Genomic DNA, 22,103 nt, shown 5'->3' with positions numbered 1-22,103 from the left:
AAAGGCACTATTGTTTCACTCCTTCTGTGTGGATAGATCCTTCCTTGCCTTTTTCACAGACACATCACATCATCCAGATTTCCAGAGATGGTTCAGTACACACAAGTTTTCCTCCTCTTCTGTGATTCTCAATGATTAACTCCCAAATTTATAACAGAGATTCCTGTTATTAGTCTCTAAGTGCATGACTCTACATTTGCAGTCTTGAATTTCTTCCCATCCATAATACTTGGGTCCTCAAGGTCGTTCAACTTTTGTTCTAATCTCTTCCTTATCCAGCTCAAACACTGCTTTCTCATGAAGCACACTGCAACACAGCAGGCTGTCTTTAAGTTTGATTACACTTTGGTTGAAGTCCTATTTGTTTCCATGCTCTCGTTTCCCATTTTCAATCCTGTCTTTGCCCTATGCTCAGTATAATAATTCTCACTGAGAAGGAAAGCAAAATATTAATCTAGTCTGAGACTGTATTTTGATTATCTTTAAACTGTACCTAGTCATCACAGCATGTCATAGTGATTCTTTATTCCTTGACCTCTTTTCCCACACAGATACAGGTCTAGGAAATCTGTTATCTGTTTTAACTTTTTTGTTTGTTTTCTTTGAAGATACAGCTTAGTTTAACTTTCAAAAATCCTCAATTTATCTCAGTATTTCTTGGCTTTCTAGGCAGAGGTTTCTTCACTCACCTCTTGCCATATGATTAATCTTAATATGTGCCTTTCAGACTACATGATTCTTCTTCCATCTTTTGCTTGCCTGCAAGATCCTCACAGCCTTCACAGACAAACACAAGATCTCTGGGACTTCTCAACAGTTTCCTTCACTTCTCAGTCCAGCAGGGTCCCACATGGGGGCGAGTCATCGGCAGCATTCATGGTGGTTATGTTTGGACAGACCTTCCTGAGAGTCACGAGAGTCCGTCTGGTGCACGAAGGATGTTGAGATGCATTTGCAGGGTGCCTTCCCATTGCAGCCTGCACTGACAATAGTTATGAAATCTGCAGGTGTAAGATTGCAGCTGCAACTGAACCACAGCAAGGGAAAATTACTGTCAGAGAAGCTCTGGAAAATTCCAGCCCGGGCAACCTGAGCAACTGCAGAGATGGAAGTCAAAAGCAAGCTGCAGAAATTGCAAATGAGAAGTCCTCTACATTACATGGGATAAGGCATTTAGCTTTATGTTATTTCTATTTATCTAGTTTCATCTGATGTGTGATTATTTTGAGTGTAATATTTATTGCTAGAGCTTATTGTTATATAAATATTTCAAGTTTTTTGTGTTAATTTTTTGTCTTCATTTTTTTCTGGCTGTGTGAAATATAATACTCTCAGTAAATGCATTGCTCTTGTTATAAATTTTAGGACACATATTCCTCAGCTGTCTTTCACTTTTAGGTACCTCCACTCATCTGATCTTCCTTCCTTCAGCTGTGAACTAAACCTAAGAATGAGCTCATCTAAGTGTCTTCCAAATGTATCCTACCTATTTTAAAGATCTTTTTATCAAATGTTCCCTTCTTGATGCCAGAAGTCCCATTGTCCAAGTGCTAGGTGGACAATATTTCCTGCTTGGTGAATACTTCCTACTTGTTCATGATTCCAACGCCTTTCCTTAGTCAAAATCCAAAAATATCACAGGACAGAAGGAACCTGATATAACCCCCCTGCTGCAAGCAGAGCCACCTAGAGACAGTGGCCCAGGATCATGTCCAGAAGGCTTTTGCACATCTCTAAGAAGGAAGGCTCCACAACCTTCCTCAACAACTCGTGCCAGTGTTCAGTCATACTCACAGTAAAATCATGTTTCCTCCTGTTCAGAGGGAGCCTCCTGTGTTCAATTTGTGTTCATTTTCTTTGGTCATGGGCACTACCAAAAAGAGCCTGGATCTGTCCTCTTTGCCCCCTTATTTCAGGTATTTATAGACATTAATGAAGGTCCTCCCAGGGACTTTTCTCTAGGCTCAACAGTCCCAGCTCCCTCTGTATTTTCTCATAGGAGAGATGCTCCAGTCCCTTAATGATCCTAATGACTCTTCACTGGATTCTCTCCAGTATGTCTGTGCTTCTCTTGTTTCAGGGGCCCAGAACTGGACCCATCAGTCCAGCTGTGGTCACACCAGGGCCAAGCAGAGGGGCAGGATCACATTCCTCCACCTGATGGCAGCACTGCTCCTAATGCAGCCCAGGACATCATTGGCCTTTTTGGCCACAAGGGCACACTTGCTCATGCTATTGTCATATCACATGCTTGTCCTTGAACTGTTATTCCTTTTGTATTCCTATAAATTATTTGGAATACTTTCTGATTTTTTCTTTGTTGAATCCATTAATACTTAATCACAACATTCTTTTTTAAATTTAAAATTGTCTCCTTGGTGTAATAACTATATTGCTATCCATTTATCTTTTTTTTCTCCCCAATGGGAACTTTATTTTTCTTGATATATGTCCCATTTTTTTTTAAATCATAGAATAAGTAGGAGTCCAGTATCTTCCAAATTTCTTTTCAATGTCTGATTCAGACAATGTTTTAGGTTTATAACACCTTGTGAATTAATTTGACTATGCCAGAAGGAAGCAATATTACCTTTACTTGAGTATACTTTACGTGGCTGTTTTCCTTTCCTACATATTTGGCTTTTGTCAGTGATGTCAAACTATGTTTGTAAACACATTCTTAATCTTATTTTTAAATGTAACAGTTAAAAATATTAGATGTTCTTATGCCCTTTCATTGTGAAATAATTTATACACATTTAAGCAATCTCCTTCTAAAATATTGATTACTGTAAGTGGTTGTCTTTTCAGAGCTTATTCTTCATATAAAAATCCTTTTCTATTTTCAGTTTCAGAGAAAATTTTTTAGGGCATTTGAGTGGCTGTAATCAGCAGCTCTGATTACTTGAAATTGTCCCTTTCACTATCACTGACCCTGAATTTTTTTCCAGCATTAACATACCACTGAATTGCCAAATTACCCATATATATTAGTTTCTGTAACAATGCTCATAGTAAACCATATAATCTGCATCATTCTCATTTTTGCTTAGTAAGGTCTTAATGAATTTTAGAAATTATGTAGTCAGGTCTGATTATGCAGGAGAAAAGCATCAATTATGTAAAAATTTCGGAGATTTAATATGGACAAAAAATAATTTAAAAAACCAAACAAAAACAAAAAAAAAGGAGAGAATTAATAGATTATGCAGTTTGAATTCTCTGCTACAAGCTCATGATCCATACCAAAATGTCAGGGACAATCTTGCCCAAGGCAAGACAAGTCCTAAAATGCTGTTGATGTAAGAGATATATTAACTATCTCCATTCAGGCATGATTTTTTCAAGAACACTTGCAGATAATCCATGGTAGTCTGTGGAGAACAAGTTGGAAATGTTGTAAAACTAGTGTCTTTTCTCAGGGAAAATAGTGAAAGTAGCTCAGGTGCTAAATTCATACCCATGGGTTTTGCTACACATTATCAGGCTATTCCAGAGAGGAAAGGACCTAGTGAGGACCCTGCCAATGAAAGGGATATATCTATACCCTTACACATAAAACTAGAATGGCTGTTTCTCTTTATCTATGTTATCTAATCAGTTATTGCCAGCAAGTGTTTCGGCTGCTATGCAGTATCTGTGAAATTATCCATAAATTTCAAAAGTTCACAGTGGAAGTACATTATTATTAGTTTGCATTCATGTTGAGCATCTGTTTAAAATGTTTGTTATCCATTTAATCAGGAAGCAAACCTCCCTCCTGATCTGTGAATTACTCATTGGTCAAATGCCAAATCACCATCAAGAGCCAACAGCAAATAATCGACATGATTAGCTTTTAGCATTTCAGGGAGTGGGTTTTGATCTCAAACAGTGAGTGCCATATGGCTCATTGCCTTGCTGTACAATTCCTGGAGTGCTTTTCAGAAATTAGCATTACGTTATATTTTTATGAGACAATTACTTTCTCTTTTTTTTTTTCCTCTCCTAAATCTTGAGTATCTAAACTTTATTGCATACTATGCAGAACATAAAGAGCAGAGACACAGATCTACTTCATTCCTGCCTCTCTGTAAATAGCCAGCATGGGTGCTTCAGGAGGAACAAAAGAGCAAGGCACCTGAATATACTTCTCAATATAATTTCCCAGGTTTTGGCCATCTGTGTCTCATGGGGTTCCTCAGACATGAGAGATGTATTTGTGTTCAATCTCTTTTGATACTATTTTCCTCTGTGAATTCGTCAACTTTCTTCTTGAGCCCATAACAGCAGTTGTCTGGATGTGTTAAATTTTTTTTTTTTTTTTTTTTTGATGATGATGATGATTATCCAGGGTGGAGTGTGCCATTTCCTTCTGATTATAAAGAAGCTACATAAATACAAGTTCAAGCTTGAATGAACATTGTACAGGTTGAGGAAAAAAAATCCAGAGAGAAGCATGTCTTTATCAAAGTAAGAAAATATTAAAAATAACTAGTTTGAACTAAGCTTTAAAAGTCCTAGCTGTATCAGCAACTAAGGAAATTTGGTTAAAGAATAACAGTAAATCTATTGCTCAATAGTTCTGCCAAAGAACATTTTAATTACTTTCTAAACTGGTGTAATTCTGTATTTGCATTTGCAGTTTTATTAAGAAATTAATAAATGGAAATACTATTTTGGTGCAATACAGTTTCCCCTTGCAAAATGCAGAAGTTTAACACTGGAAACACATTGCCCTTTGTGTTTTCTCGGTCACAGATGCCGATGTACACAAGTAAAATGTAACTTCTGTATATGTATTTTTACTTCATTACCCTCCATATTCCCATCACACTCACACAACAACTCTTAAAGCTCAGGTTAAATGCCTTCTGTACTTAGAGACTAAGTAACCAAAACACCAAAATAATCCAGGAAGATGTTCTTAGCAAGAGAGAGATTTGTAACCACAAATTAAAACAGAAGACTAGAAATAAGGCTCAAAACCTATATCAATTTAGTAGGCCTTTTCCCAAAGGCTTATTGCTCTATTCTTTTGTCAGAATTTTTCTACATGGATATATATAAATATTAGAGAGAGAAAAAGGCAGTAATAATTTTTTTTTGCTTACATGGTGACTATACAATCATATATGTTTTGAGCTTCAGAAAAAGTTACACTGAAAAATCAATGGCTATGTTTAAAAATGTGTCCTATATTACCTTCTTGAAAAGCAGATGATGCTGTGATAATGAACAAAATAATGAAAACCACTGATTTTTGGTGTGAGAAACACTTGTCTGATTTTCTTCTCATGTTTATCTTCTATGATGTTCATTCTACATAGGATACTGTATCTCCAATTCTTCTCTCATCCACAATAGAACATCCCAGTGCAGAGCTGCTTGGATGGGTCAGTCACCCACCTGTAATCCTGCCCCACAGATGGTGCAGTGTGATGCTAAAGCATGCCTGACATTATACACAGCCAAGGGACTTGAGGACCCTGTGTTCATGTAATTGTAACTGATACATGACACAGCATGCTCAGTCTTATGCATAGCAACCTCTGGGAAAGTGAGAACACTACAGAATCAATAAGAAAAGTGCATCTGCTTCTCTGGGAAACTTTGTTTTTCTCAGGTACAGCAATTCAATACCACTTGTCTTCTCAATATTCCGTTTTCTACATCTATTTTTGAGTGGATGTCAAATGGGGCTGTCCTCTGATGCAGTAGATCATTAAATGTCATGTCATCACAGCATTTTAGCTGCAGGGATATCACTGCTAACTCCTGTGGAACCAGGGTGAAAATGTGCTCTCACTTATATTTAACAACTCCATCTGAAAATTCTTTTTTATTTTTTCAGCGTAGGCAGCTTTTTGTATATAGTTCCTTATTTTATGAATGCTAGTTTTGTGGTTGTGCCACCGTGGGGCTGTGGCTGCTGTGGTGATGCCTGTTTGTCCTCAGTGTCCTGTGTGTCTATTTTACCACTTACACAAGCAGCCTGATGTTGTGGTGGGGACAGCAGCCAAAGGCTTGTGTGTGACATCCAGTACACAGAAGGCAATTCTGTGTAACTGCTCCTTAACGTATTAACCTATAATTAGTCCAGAGCCAGTAAGCTACAGAAGAAGAGAAGCTTGAAACAGAGCATTGAGTCAGATGGAAAGGATAGTTCAAAGCTCCAATAACCTCTCTGAAAAAGTTCACCTTTCCCTTCGTGCAAGCACTGAAATAGTTTGTTTTCCAAATCATTTCCTTTTGTATACCCATCCACTTACTACTCAGCAACTTTTCACTGGTCTGAGCTACTTTTGCGCTTTACTCTACAGACTGTTTTGGCCTGGATTACAACTGTAAAGCTGCTGATGGTACTTGAGCTCAATGCTTGTTTGTCAGAAACGCGTCCATGCCTCCCACACAGAGCCCTTTGGGCTTGTGTTGCAGCCTCTCTGGAAATGAGAGATTCTAATTTGTAAATTATCTTGAGTTCTCTCCTTCCTTTCAGACTGATGTTACCAGCAAGCCACGGTGATCCTGGCAGCCACTGGAATCACAGCACATCAGTAGCCATGTGATAGATGATAGCCCACTGAGATCTCCTGTAACCTTAACTAGGCCACATGACTGAAGCCAAGTAGTCTTTTACTTTTACTCTTCCTTATCATGGCATAATGAAGAACTAGAAGTAAGCTATGTGTTTGCCAACAGCAAAAAGAATAAATGATGTTGCTTAAATTGCTCACTACATTCAGTAGCTATCAGAAAACCAAAGGAAATATACAAAATAGAGGTGCTTTCACATTTTATTTGCTAAATGTTTTCTGAAGGAAATTGTAGATAATAAAATCTACTGTTATTTGTAAGGGCAGGAGTGAAAGTGCTAGGAATTAGTCCACTGGCAAGGTAAAGATAAGAAACCAAGACAAAGAACAAAAAATGAGAGCCTTTTCTTCAAACCATCATTCACGAAGGCAAATTTACAAGAGTTGTAGCAGTCAGTACAAAATGTGGATTGAGATTTACAGCAAACAGAAGTTTGGAAGTATCACCAGAAAACTACTCCATGAAAACACAGCTAAAAGAAGATATGTGATTTAAGTGTCTTTGTCAGTGCTTTGTTAAATGAGATTTGGAGATTTGCAGAGACATTGAGAAGAGGTTATTCTGACTTCAGGCACCTAGACTAGGACTCCAGGTGCACCTAGAACAGTCAGTGTAGGCTTCTTTAGAGGGCTGGCCAAAGTGAGGAGGTTAACTTTGGTGTTCAAAGTCTCCTTCACAATGGACATATAGGAAAACCATCCTTACTAAGCTACCTGAAGTGTTCCTAGTAAGAAGTTGTAAATAATTTCTATCAGATGCTGTCACGTTAATAGTCAGCACATTTGTTAATGTGCTGACTATTCTATGAAGAAGAAGCCACATTCTACATATGATCATTTGACCTTGTGTTAGGAGTATGTGCTCTGAAGTTGTCACTTCAATTCACATAATTAACAAGTGGATTATTTGTGTTATTGCTGATAACTAGGTCTAAATAAGGTTATTGAAATAAATTGACTCTGCTGTGTGAGGAGAGTGAAAATGATGCTTGCCAGTGAAAACATTAATAAGTAATGAAAGCACAGAATAAGATTTAATTAAAAAGGCATATAAAAGAAGGCAGAAAGCCAGAATAAAAAGACAGAGAAGTAGCACTAACTAATAAATACAAATGAGGTATTGTATTTAGCAGGCCAGGAAGGAAAAGAGACAGACATAGACCAGTGTTTCACTTATTTTCAACTACAAAGAATTATCAACTATAGTACAGCCCCAACATGGAATAAAATATTTTTTCTTGTAGGCATGAAAAGATGATGATGCAAATCAGGATTTTCCATTAAATCACTTAAAAATTGCCAAACTGTAAGTCCAGATTCTATTAATAGTTTTTTGATAAGTCAAATGAATTCCTAAAAATCAAGTATCTGTCTGAAACTAGATCTGCAGAGATCTAGGATAATCTTTTAGGTGAGGAGAATTATTTCACTAACAAAATATTATTACAGATTTTCTTTTAATGGGGAAAAACAATGAGGTTCATTAGAATCACTTTCCTCACAAAGAGATCTTGGCTTACACAAAATGTAATTTAGTTCATTATGGGTTGTTTCCATCAATTTCTTTTTCATCAGCTCATCAGTTTACCTGTGCCACATCAGTGTTTCTTTTAGTGGATTGAAATTGCTTATCAAAGAATTTATTTTTTTATGAATCATGTTTTCAGAGCTTGGTAAGACATCTAGGGATTTTCTTCAAAGACAAATCAGATTTGAAATTGCTACAATTAAACGGCACAGCTGGAACTCAGTAGAAATATTATAGCAAGCGTATTAGTTACTTTCTGTGTATGATCACTGAAGATGCTTTCAGACAATGAAAACATGTGGAAAACCATGGTAGGTAACATTTTTCAGCTCCTTACAGAGAAGTTAAATCTGATATTCCATAGTATGTTTAATAACCATAAATTGATCAATTCATCAATAAATCAGTCAATCAAGGACATTGAAGATAGGATCCATATCATATTCTGTAGCCAAGTGAGGGACTGAAGAGATGGGGCTGTCTCATGAAAGGTGGTGGTGGGGGGAGTGCTTTCCTAAAATCCTTTTTGTTTGTTTGGTCTGTGAGCATCCCAGGAAAGCTGAGCCCCTTGTGGCTGACCAGTCTGTCTGTGTCCCACTAAGGGCACACTGCTGCTGGATCAAAAGGTGGTTTGGCTAATATGTTCAGAGTCACAGCATAAGAGGCACCCCTCCATGGTCCCCACTCTTAGCTGAGTGTGTCATCTCTGCCAGTGACTGCCATGAACACTCCCTGTGCATGGAATAACACACTTTATTTATATATACACTGTCAACAGAAAAGTGTGGCAGGTTGATTTGAATATTTGAAAATTTGAAAAGGTTTGAAAAGTTTTGAAAAGGTGATAATATCTGACTGCAAAAATGTATTCAAAGCAGTATAAAGACATGCTCTAATCACCAATAAAAGTTAGGTCAAGGTAATAATTTAGCAAGCATAGAATATTGTTCCTTCACAATAGACATCCCAATGAGAGAGAAGACAGGTTCAGTCCATCAACTGATCCCACAAGTTACAATGGAGTCTTTCCTAACTTCTCCCTATTCTTACCTTACTTTTATACTTTTTCTTTACGTTTAGTTGGAGGTTGAGTGGCTCTAGTCATGCATACCTTTGTTAATGATGGGTGTAAAATTCTCTTGCTTCATTCTTAAAATAATAATCAATAAAATATAGAGCACGTGCTCAGTGAAATATGGTTGTACCTTCAAGGCAGATAATTTGGGATGTGTGTTAGTCTAACAATTAGATAATAATGAACCTAGCTCATCCAAGGAGAGCCATTTCACCCCAGTTGCTGGTTCAGCTCCATACCTGCCCTACATGCTATGCAGCTTCTACTTCTGCTCTATTAACTATTTTGCAGCAGTGATATTAAATTGATATTGTACTGTATTGCTGCTTGAAGGGTAAAGATAAAAGCAGACATTGAAAAAAAAAAGAAAATGCAGGTACTTGCCATTTAATAATCAAACTTTTTCTGAAAATCTGATCTGTGCAACAGGACCCAGCTGTCTTCTATCATTGCTATATTTGGCATTTATAGCAAGAGAAGCCAGATTTTCCTGGGTCTCATCCAATGGTGTAGCCTGACCTACCATGTCAGGCTGGTGGAGTATGAGGAAATGACAGATGGAGAGAAGATGAGAAAATGAAGTCAAGGAAAGGGAAAACAACTGTTGAGGAGTTGAAGGAATAGAGACAAAGAAACAGATGTCTGGTCTGTTCCAAGAATGAACAGAAAAAGACATAAGAACATAAGAAATGTGACAGGGAAGAGTTCAGGCTTGTAAAACAAACTGTGGAATGAAAAAGACTGAGAAAATTCATTCTAGGGGGCAAGAACTGGCTGGAACAATATTGTGGTGAGCAAAGAGTGGGAAATATTTTAAAAGGCCTAACTGGAGAAAGATATGGAATGTGAACAAAGATGGTTGTAAGTGCACAAAGTATAGGGTATAGTATTAAATGCTGCACACACAAAACAATCAATACATTCCAGTAAAACTTAGTGGATTCTTTGTACCCAGTAGATGATATGTAACTGTTTATGAGTTATTTATACAAGCCCTCTGGAAAGGCTTCAAAATGTATCAGTCCTGGTTAGACCTATTTTAGGCTCTATCAAGGATAGATGGTTGTCCACAAGACCTGAACTGGCAGCTGGCCTTGCTGGGGCTTCTCTTAACTTGATACTTTCTGCTTTTCTCCTGCAGTTGCAGGAGGCAGTGCATGTGCAGCTTGCCTTGGCTTGTGTTAAGAAATGTACTGTGAGTTTAGGGAAAATGTTGAACCAGCAGAGGTCCAAAGCACGGTTTGAAGAATATCTGCAGTCCAAGGAGGAATCAAGGCTTCCCAAAGAGATTTGGGAGTGTTATCTCATGCAGAAGAAAAGGCTGGGTGCAGGCACAGAGGAAGCAAAGGCACTGTACTGAGAGCAGCAGCCTGGAAGGGTATGAAAGTTGAATAAGGAGTTGGTTGTGGGAAATGTGAAATACAATAGAAATATTTTCACTATGATATTTTAAATAACTCTTTTACACATGAAAATATATACATTATAATTAAAACTACTTATTACAAGCTTTATAATTAGAAGAACTTTGGGCTTTAGTTTCCTTACAGAAATCCCTATAGACATTACCATTCCAAAACATCTTTCTGCACTTAATGCTGTTTACTTTATGTGCCGTTGTACCATAAACTGTCTTAAATTTAAATGTTGGAAGAAACTGCTTTCTTAGCATTTTTCAAAGAAGTGTGATATTTGTTATACATCTGGAAATAATGCATTATATAGCTCCCTCAGAACATTTTTTCTAAAGTGTGTTTTAGGAACCTTAGAAATTTCAGTTATTTTTATCATGATTAGTTAAGTATAGATGTTGAGTCTTGCTGACAGGCCATTTTTCAAAACCTTATCGTATGTCAATGAGTGGGTGGTCCTAAAGTCAGGAAGTTATTGCGGAGGGAAACCTGGCTGAGGTGAGAAAACATGTAGAGTTAAAATCTGCCCAGAGGCAGGTGGGTCACCACATCAATGTTGTGTGGCTTTTTATTATGATAGTAATGTTTTGAGTACGTGATACACTATCATTCATACATAGTAATTCCATTGTCAATTCACGTGTTGTGGAGAAAATATTTAGGAGAAAAAGGCCACAATACATAAAAAATGTCATCCACAAGTTTTCACCAAAACCACAAGGATCAGTTTTCACAATCTTCCAAAAAAACTTTCAACTTCTGAGAATTTTCTGAGAAGTATTTACCCCAGGCATAAGCACCCTTTAAGAAAACCTTCTTAATATGCACCCTGACAACTTTGCACATAAGTGGCAGCATTTTACCATTTTTACTATTTTTCAAAGTGTTATGGTGAGACTTAAAAAAAGCACAAGCCCAAACCAAACTGCTGTACACTTCTTGCAAAATATAGTACAAACCCCCAAGTATTAAAATGTCGCTTTCCTAATAACAGACCAGAGACCAGAAATTTTGTGCTATTCTATTATGAGACTGAAAAGCAATATCAAAGGACACAAACACAGCAGTATTTTGATTTTCTAACTGCAAAGGACATACAGACTATCGACAATATGTGAGGGATAGCTCTTTTTTTACCTCCATTACTGAGTCAATATGATTTGCACAGAGGAAATGAAGAAATCAAACTTTCCCCCTTTAGACATGCACTCACAGATGGGTAAGTTGCACATCTGGTGACAATAGCAGCAGATGGTGATATCTTTCCCAAGCAGCCCAAATGTCCCACTCCATGACATTTCCAGGTACACATCTCCACAGCACAATCATACTGTGACAGCCACAGACACTTCAGCATCCTCTTTGATGTGTGCCCAAAGGATGATGTGAAAAAGGCTTTCAAATCCCTGCAAAACCCAGACCACCAGTCCTACTGCAGTTTGAACATTTCACACCTCCTCTCTCAAATAGCACAAAATAATTAAAATAAAGCCACATCAAATTTCTTTCCCAAAGGAAACAGGCTTTGGGTAAATGTTGTTAGGTTGCTTCCACCTGGCTGCACTGAATTTTATAGCATCCTTTGGAGGATCATTTGCAAAAGACCATATGGCTCACAAAGCTTTTCCTCAGATTGGTCAGGTACTACTGCAAAGACGCCAAGATCCCAAAGCTCTTCTCATCAGGAAAGACCTGTCACTTTTTCCCTTTTTTCAAGGCAAGAAGGATCTGTGGTGTGTAAATACTGCAGTCCATACCCTCTGTAACAGTCTTGTTTGCACATATGAATACTGCTTCTTTAAGAAAAACAGACACTGGCACCAGTGTAAGAATGTATGTTTTAATACTTGCACACATACAGATATAGGTCTGTTTAGAGCAAAAAGGCTGAAGAACAGGCACACACAACTGGCACAAAAGGGGAGCTGACCTTTCAGTGTTTACCCTGGTGGTGTTTGCAGTGGCACCTACCTGGCTGACGTTGGCGACGGCGTTTTGGAAAGCGCCAATAGACTTTGCAAACCTGAAAGCTTCTTTGCAAAGCTTGTACTACACTGCTTGCTTGAACTTCCTCTGCTGGGGCCCCACATTCTGTAAGCAACTAATTATGTTTTATAACATAAACAGGTCAGTATTTTGATGTGTATAACCTGCACTCCTTTAAAAGGTTCTATTCCTTCAAAGCAGCAACTCAAATCCTCACATACCCTCTTGTTGCTGTAGCTGTAGCAGTAGCTGTGTGAATTTGCCTTCCACTGCAAATGCTGTGGATGCAGCATTTTCCCCACCCGTTGGCTGTGGTGCTCTGTTTTAACAGTGGGTTTGAGGAAAGAGGATGTTTGGATTATGGGATGCAGAACATCAGAATATGGAAGACGAATGAAATGGGAGATTCCTAGGGAAAAGCAGCTCTCTAATAAATATTCCTTTATATTTTTTCAGCCACCTGTATACCCAGGCCTATACCGTTGCTGATTTTTTTAATGCTCTTACTTTACAGATTTGCTATACAGGCAAAAAAGGTGGTAAATAAATGACACATCTATTTAGAAATGTGCACAGTTATTCTGAGTGGCAAGGTAGGAAGTTAAGGAATTGTAAGGACATTGCTTCTGCTCAGATTTCCCAATGTGAGGTAGGTAAGCAAATGCAGTAATAAAGGTGAAGAGGCATAAAATTAAGGGCTGGGTGTTGCTGTGACAGTGCGGAGTCCTGTTGCTTGTAGGTGGAAGACACAGCAGACATGGAGGGAGGGAAATGTGGGGCAGGGACACAAGGAAGTAGAGAGGAGAACTGGCTGATTTCCTTCTGTTAACATTTGACACTGTTCAGTTTAAAGGAGAAATAAGGGAAGAAAGGTTCTTCCTGCACCACCTGCACTGGAGGCACAGAGCTGAAGGCTGCTGCTGCTGAGGGTGGCAGCCCATTCACATCATGGTATCCTGGCAATGGTTTTAGTCTTCCATGTTCATATCTGTATCTCCTTGAGACAACCAAATGTGCCCCATGGATCAATTCCCAAAGCCATCATTGCCTCAAAAAAGACACTGCAGCAGACACTTTTCCCTGATGCTGGAAAATAATTTACCCAGCGTGAGGAATGAGTATTTAGAGGTGCTAACAGTCAAGGCTACGCTCTGAATTGTAAATGACTGGCAAATAAGCTATTAATTAAAATAGAAATTGATTCCATCTTGTGGGATTTAAGGAGAAATAAGATTCTCACAAGGTCTCTTTTCAGTGCTCTTTTAGTACAGCTGAAGGCAGTATTTTAATTTTCAAATAATCCAACCCCATAATTAAAGTTACATTTTTTGCCACAAATTTTAAAATATTAATGAAACTTGAATAAGTCTGGCTGAAGTGCTCCTGGGCAAAATATAGAAATATGCTAATGACCACGTTCTTCAAAGATCTACTTATGAAAGAGCTATATTCCTACTGACAAAGTTCATTGCTTTCATTGTCCTTCATAATTGTAATTAAAACTTCCTTTATGAATCAATTTTTAAACCATTCTTCCCTTTCATGAGATTTTGGAAACTTATATTTAATTATACTTATCTGGAAATTTACAGGGAATACAATAATAACAAAAATTAATAATATTTAAATCTTTATTTTAAACATTGTGTTGTTTTTTGTCATTTAGAATGAGCTGGTATTGAAAACTGAGGTGATTTGTAGGATGACATAAATTAATTCTTAATAAGTTGACCATATTGCATATAATGGTATAATTTATAAAGACCCTGTTTTGCACAGAAGGGTATGAGTATTTTATATAGAAGAAAAAAAAAGATTTCTAACAACCCATAATAGTAGAATTAGCATGTTTATTCATGCCAACATAAAATTAGAATTAAATATTCTTACTGATTTTGCCCACGTTGAAAAGACATGTGGTTGAGTCCAAGTAAGGCTTGAGACTTGTAAATCATGCTGGTTTTTACTGCTTGATGGATGTATGAGATCTCTAGAAGGTTGCTGCCAAAGGGACACTTACTAGGGTGGCACGGATGGTGTGAGATGTTGCAGGTGCTAATGCAGATGATTCTGTATTGGCACCTGAACACGTTTCTCACATGAAGGGCATCTGCTGGTGCCACTGTCAGCCTAGTTTGTTGTTCTCATTCAGTTGCATGAAGTTTAACCTAAGCAAGTAGGCTGGCTCTTCTCCACTTCCTATCCGCACCACCGCACACAGATTTTAAAAACCAGGCTGATTAAAATGAATCCAAGATAGGGGCACAGACATGGCAGAGGCTTTCCCAGGGTAAAAAAATGTTCTTTAGGAAAAGATTACTCTTGACTAGTCAAGACATGTGAAATCCTCTGATTGTGCTGCAGGAAACTGAGTAAAGAGCGGCCCATGTAAAAGCAGTTCCCCAGGTCCTTTTCCATGTGTGTTTGATTTAAAAACCAAACAAATGACACTTCGGGACATGTTCTAGTGATGGACTTGGCAGTGCAATGTTAACAGTTGGCTCGATGATCTTAAAGTTCTTCCCCAACCAATGATTCCATGATTCTATCATTATGTATGTAACAGGGACAAGACAGACCCAAGCATTTCTGTCAGCTGGAAACTTTCATGCCTTGCACTGTTTCTAGCTCTGGGGCTGGGCAGTGCTACTTCCTATACTTCTCATCACTTCATCCATCTCCCAGCTTACTTACAAGAGCTCTGAACCTGCAGGGTTTGGAGCATTGATATCAGTTCAAGATACCTCACAATGCCAGTCCTTGCAGTGCTGTGTAGCTGCTGCTTTTGCCAGAGACAGGGTGATAGTGCTGCTGAAATCTGACAAATTCACATGAAGTTATAGTTTGTAACCATCTGCCTTACTGCTACTGTGAAGGACAAAGCACACAAAAAGATAAGAGGACATCAAGTCTGACACCAATGTATTTTCACCTTCCTTCCAGATAGCAGAATGCATAATTCACATGCAGTCGCACAGTAAAGGTCAGCCTGGAATTTGCTGGCAATACAATATTTGGAATCCTAAGATGATGGCTTGATACCCAGCATCTTCTTCACTATCAGTGGGAACCTCTAGTTTGCTCAGTAGCCAAAGCAGCTCAGCACAGATGCCTGTATCATTTTTCCCACACGGTAAAGGTCACCAGTCATTTCTCCTCCAATATTCCCAACCATTTTCAACACAGAGTAGAGATGAGGCCTTGTGAGGTGTTACAGCTCCATGGGGAACACGTGTGAGGCTGATACTCGCAGGCTGTGTGTGCCATAGCTGTACACAGTTTGAGCTGTACAGGTTGTGCTGGAAGTCTCCCCAAACACCCCACATCTCTTCCCGGCAAGTTGCTCTTGCAGAGCTGTTCACTGGGTTGAGCGATAGCTCTCTTCACATTTAATATAAAATATAAGAAAAATAATGAAATCTGATGTTAGGTTTTGTTCCAGACTTATCCTTACAAAACTTCTCTCTTGAAGTACAAGTTAGTTTTGGGCAAAATGCTCCAGTCTTGTCTCTGCAGCAACACTTAATTCAGTTAATTTTACAGGACAAATAGCTGGAGACAATAACCTCCAACAAAGTTCTCAGTTGTATTCCAAATCAATCAGTGGCAAAGGGATTTAGAACAAAGTGTTTCTGCACTTAAGGCTTGAATTTATTGGAGCTGTCTGGGTATATCAGTCTAGGCAGAAAAAGCAACATGCTCATAAATACCCTATTCCCCAAAACAAAAAAAAATCATATGGTGGTGAGCTTGAGAGTGAGCATAAATGTGAGACTACATCAATAAGAATATATATGGTACCATAAACCTGCCACAATTAGTTCTTTATTTCATATAGATTAAATGTAAATATTGGTTTTCAGTGTGACTGCATTTTACCAGAAGCGCCCTCACCACTGGCTTACAGAAGTGTTACTACACATCCTTCTGGCTCAAAGTATACTTGATTATTTTGTGAAATAGAAGTGACAGACAGAATGTTGTTCTGACTCACTCTAATGTACAGGTTGGGGAAATTAATCATGGGCAATCAGGCTCAAATTCCTTTTGAGAGGGGTGGAAATGGAAACCTACTCCTTCAGATGCTGGCTGATTATGTCTTGTGATACTGTGTAAAGGAAAAGGCAGTATGTGTTTTTTGCTTTATTTTATGAACAGCCATATTGAAATAATGATTCTATGTACTAAAATCTGATGTCAGAGACTATTTCAAAGGAGTCCAATTGTTCTTTATTTCAAGAGCTTTTTGTTTGGTAAACAAAATACTTTTTGATCTTGATGCACTTAGGAGTAAATTAACCAGTTATATAATAAACTGCTGTTCGGAAATCAGAACAATTTCCTGTATCTTTCTTTTAAAATGTATCTTCAGAGTAATTTAAATAATGACATTTTTATTTTTAATGATATCCTGCCTTTCATTCACACCAGCTCCCCAGTGGCCTGCAATTCTGACATTTCCCCATTGGTTAAAATCTTTATTGGATTTCATACCAGTTGAAGAATGTTAATTGATGATAACTTTTGTTCATTGTTGATCTTAGACAAAATCAAACTAAAAAAATAAACAGCCCTTAGTCTCAATTAGAAACAGAGTAGAAGCTCCCCTTAGAAAATTAGAAATAATTGCTCCCAATTCCTGTAAATGCACAATAATGCCTTTTTCAAAGTAATGCAGTGATATAAAGTAATATTCTGAACTCATGCAATCACTGTATTAAAATTTGAAAATGAAATTTTCAGAGTAGTAACAAAAAAGTAAAAGCTTAATTCCATTTATTTATAACAAGTATAAAAACTTATGTTCAACTAATTGTTCTTGGAATCATTGCATGACTTTTTTTCATAGATTTATATATCTTTATATAGCAATCTATATTTCTATATATGTTTCTATAGCAATTTATATTTGACTATTTACTTTTGCAGATGTTTATGATTACTTTTTCAGTTACTTCTGTGAAATAGCTGGTGAGGGTGGTGCAGAAAAACATTCCTGCCAATTTTGCTCTTTATCAATGCAATGGATAGTATATGATACCACATATGGCTACTTTTCCTGAAGGCCAGGAACTGTGATGTGCTAAAAGTATCTGTTAGATGCTGTTCTTTCAAATATTTTTCTGAGAGACGGATGGTAGATGTGATCTTTGGGAACTCTGCTGGTATACCACCAAAATAAATGGATACAAAATTTTCTCTATGATGCTACAATTGAACATCATGTAGCACAAACTACACTGGGGAATGCACAGTAATACCAAAAGGAAAAGGTATGGAAGATAAAGGAAAATGCATGGAAATGCTACCTGGTAAATGCAATTTGTCCAGGCACTTGTACACCTGCTGATAGGTGGTACAGGATCTTAATGAATTCTTTTTTTCTGGTAAATCTATCTAAAGGAAAGCTATTCCTCCTCATTGTTTTGTTGTGTGTTGGTTTTATTTGTTTGTTTGGGTTTTTTCTCTGTTTGTGTATGTGTGTGGTTTTTTCCCCCCAAGTTTTTCTCTGCATTACCAATAAAGCTGTGCTTCTCAAGGAGAAGTCAGTTCACAAAGTCCTCAATAATGATGTGTCCAAGATATTTGTGGCTGAAATAATCCATCTATCAAAAGATTTTGCAGCACTGGAGTAATTTTGCACAGCTTGTAATCTTGCACACCCAGAATAGCAGGGATACTGACACCCATCATCATCTCTTTACTTTATTTGTTGTTCTCCCCAGAAGTCTTTGAATTTTTTTTTAATCTGAGTTAGAAAATAATAAAAAAAAAAAAACAAACAAAAACAACAACAACAAAAAACTACCAAAAAACCAAACAAAAACCCCCAAAACAATACAAAAAAAACCCCCAACAAAACAAAACAATTTTTGACAGTTTGGCAAAAGCTTAAAGCAAGGCTTTGAGCAGAGTTCATCCATTTTAGTCAGCAACTTTCTCATGGATATATTTACTTTCTCTAGCTCTATGTATATTTAACTGTAGAAAAAAAAAAAAAAAAGAACACATTAAACAAGAGTCACCAAAAGAAAAGACCACTCAGCAACAGAGGAGGCATATTGGATCTCAGCAACGGGGCATTCAAGAACTTGCCCCACATTAGGAAGAGACTTAATCTGAAAATTGGTCTCTCACTGTACAGACATGTCTCTTGAAATGTCTCCTGCTTGCCCATTTTTGTGTCAGTCTGAAACAATTGGCCACATTGTTAGTACAGACAGATGGGGGTCCTGATTTGGGAGTCACTGGAGTTTATGTGTCTGACAGAAGGTTTGTGATAAACTCAGTAATATACAACTCCAAGAGTTAAACTTCAGGTGTATAGCAAGTGTTTCTGGCAAAAAAATGTTCCCATGAGTATTAGTTGCCTTTTTAGTCACTGACAGGACCAGGTAACAACTAAACACTGTTTTTGTGAGTCTAATTTTTAGGTAAAAACAAGATGCAAATTGCATGGATCAGACTTTTTAGTGGCTATTTTAGTCAATACAGTGCTGTGATGTTATAACATCAAGCAGAAAATCACAAGGTGGATTAGCTAAAGACAATTAAAATCAACAGAAAAATGGCCTGGATTCAGATTCTTCCTTCTGTTTTAAATTCCAGCTCTTATAGTTCGGCAGATTTGTTAAATATTCTTTATATGTATTACAGTCTTTCCTTGTCTTAATTGGCAGTGTCACTCTTTCTTAACCCAATTATCCATATTTGCATACTCCATATATTCTTTCTATTAGGAAAGCAAATTGATGGTGAAGTAAAGTATCTTTTATTTATACCCTTGTTTATGTACAATAACTTCTGGAACTTGCTCTCATCAAACACAGGAAGATTCAGAGAGCAGAAGATACTATTTTCCCCTCACACTTTACATCTCTTTTAGACAAAGTTCAGGCTAAAGTCTTCCTTTCAAGGATTTTCTTAGTGCCATATTGTCTTTGCTTGTGCAGCATGTACCTGGTGACCTATTACTAATTTCTTTTTAGTGGGTTTTTGGTTGCAATTTTTGTTGTTGCAGTTACAGCAATTCAGAAAACAATTACTCAGTCCATCTGTTTGAATATGCACATGCACTGTCTGCATGTGCCATTGTTAAGGGAGGATACTTAGTTTTAGTTTCAGGAGATGGAATGGTGCTTAACTGTTTATTATAATAATTTTAAATTGTGGGTGGCAGTTATTTATCCAGTGGCAGAAACTAATCCAGAAAAACAAAAACAAACAAACAAAAAACCCAACCCCCCCCAAAAAAATCAAAAAACAAAACACAAAACCAAACCACACCAAACCAAACCAAACCAAACCAAACCAAACCAAACCAAAACCAAACCAAACCAAAACAAAACAAAAAAAAGAGAAAAAGGCCCCTCTCATTCTGATTAAGAAAAGAGATCCAGCAATGTTTAATTATATTACACACAAAAATTAGTGGATACGTCAAAATACTGTTTGTCAAAATCATAACACTTTTATGTGGCTACAAACCATACAGCCATAAAACAAATTCAAAGGGCACAGTCATGGAGTGTAAAGGGTTTATTCATTTGCTGAAAAATTAATTGATAACCAAAAAAATAAAAAAAAAAGAAAAAACCAATTTCAATGAAGCCTATCTCTTTTTGCATTAACATTTATTTTAATGAATCTGAAACTTGCATCATAAAATGTCTTCAAAAGACAAAGAACAAATATGATCAAGTGCTTTCAGGAAAAAGTGTGGTGAATACTCAAAATCAAAGACAGTAAGTGTTATTTGATCTATATTCTGTTTGAAGCCCAGCAAGTATCCAGTGTTAATGGAAAGGGGCAACTATTGTAATTTCTAGTTGATGTGAATGCCATAAATACCCTCACTGTCTTAAAATTTTTCAGTTTCTTGTGTGCAAGCATTATTGGGTCTCATAATACAGCTATTCTACTGCTTTATAATGAAATAACACTTGTGCCTGTACACAGAATTAAAGACACTTTACTAGGTGATAATGCTAAGCTATGCCTTGATGGCATAGAATCTGCATCTTGGCCTCCAGAGGCCTAAAGAGGATGGAAACAAGATATAGCAATACAAAAATTGCTATATCTTGTTTTATTAAAAAAAAAAATCCCAATGGGACATATAGATTCCAGCAAATACTTCTAATATTTTGTTTCCTTCCTGCTTCTTTAAACTCTTCTGCATGGCCAGTCTGTAAGTATGGCTCATCCTTCTGTACCCAAAATGACAAGTGATAAGTTGTCCTGGTGCATGAGCACTGAGAAAACTTGCATCTGGTCTGTGTTGCAGCTGCAGAGTGGTGTTTTACCTCACACAGTATTGTTACCAAAAAAAAAAAAAAGTTTAGTGTCCAATACTTGAGCACAGAAATCCAATTCCAGGATTGCAAGAAAAAAAAGTTATTGAGATCAACAAATATGAAGCATAAGAACTTTTGAATATCACAGTGTGTAAGTAAAAAAGTATGTATAGCATCCTGCACTTAGTTCCAAAGACTTTAGGGAAATTATAACTAAAACTGAAAAAGAGAGAGCACAAGAAGCAGCAGTGTGTTACTTGCATGGCATTGTTTCTCTTGGGCCCATGAAATTTGGAAGCATTTATAGGGCTGGTCTGAAGCCAGCTGGATTCTGATGAATTTTAACCTCAGCCTCTCAGTTTTTGAAAATGAAAATACAGAAAACTTCTGGAAGCTGATACAGCAGTCCTGTGAAGACTGGAAGTTTGTCAATCCGGCCGTTAGTTCAATGAAACAAATTATACTAAGTAAATGAAATGTCAACCTCATCAGCTCGCAAAAAAATTTCAGTCTAGAAGACTATGATACAGAAAAAGTATATGTATCTGATGCCTATTCTTGCTTGGCACAGAAATGAGTGCTTACAAACTTTTGAATTCTATTTCGCAAAGAGAAGTCTCATGTGGCTGGTTTGAATCCACAATAAAATTCCTCTCCTGATACCTCCAGCCGTATTGACACGTTCTGGACTTTTGCGGAGCTCACAGCTTTTACTCTTTCCTGCGTCTCACCAGGAGCAGGCCAGTTTAGCATCCTCTTGCCTGCTGCCAAGGATGGAGGCGGTTGGGGACGGGGCCTCCCTCGACTTTTCTGGGCGATCGCTTTTGCAGGACCGCGGCCAGCTTCTGCTTGAGGCTGCGGTGCCAGCCAGCCCTTGCTGCCCGCCGGACTCCAGGTATCGCCCCGGGAGCTGCTGCGGGTTCCGCCGCCCCCGAGTGCCGATGCCGCTGGCGGGGCGAGGGTGCGGGGCCGGGGCCAGGGGCGGGCGCGGTGCCCGGAGCGCGGCCGTCCCGCCCCGCGGGATGCCGGGGAGGGCTGTCCGCCGCACGTCACCGCCGCCTGCCATAAATGCCCGGCGGGGCGGCAGCCGTGGGGAGAAGCGTGGAGCAAATCGGGGCGGTGGTGGCGACCCGGAGGCGGGCGGGGGAGACGGGGGCGGCGGCGGCTGAGCTCGGCGGCAGCCCCGGCCGCGGCTCCGCTGCTGGACACGTCCGCGCCGCTCCGCCGCAG

Source organism: Passer montanus, unplaced genomic scaffold (assembly GCF_014805655.1).
Source record: "Passer montanus isolate IOZ18808 unplaced genomic scaffold, ASM1480565v1 scaffold16, whole genome shotgun sequence".
NCBI lineage: Eukaryota > Metazoa > Chordata > Aves > Passeriformes > Passeridae > Passer > Passer montanus.
This window is presented reverse-complemented; position numbering follows the sequence as displayed.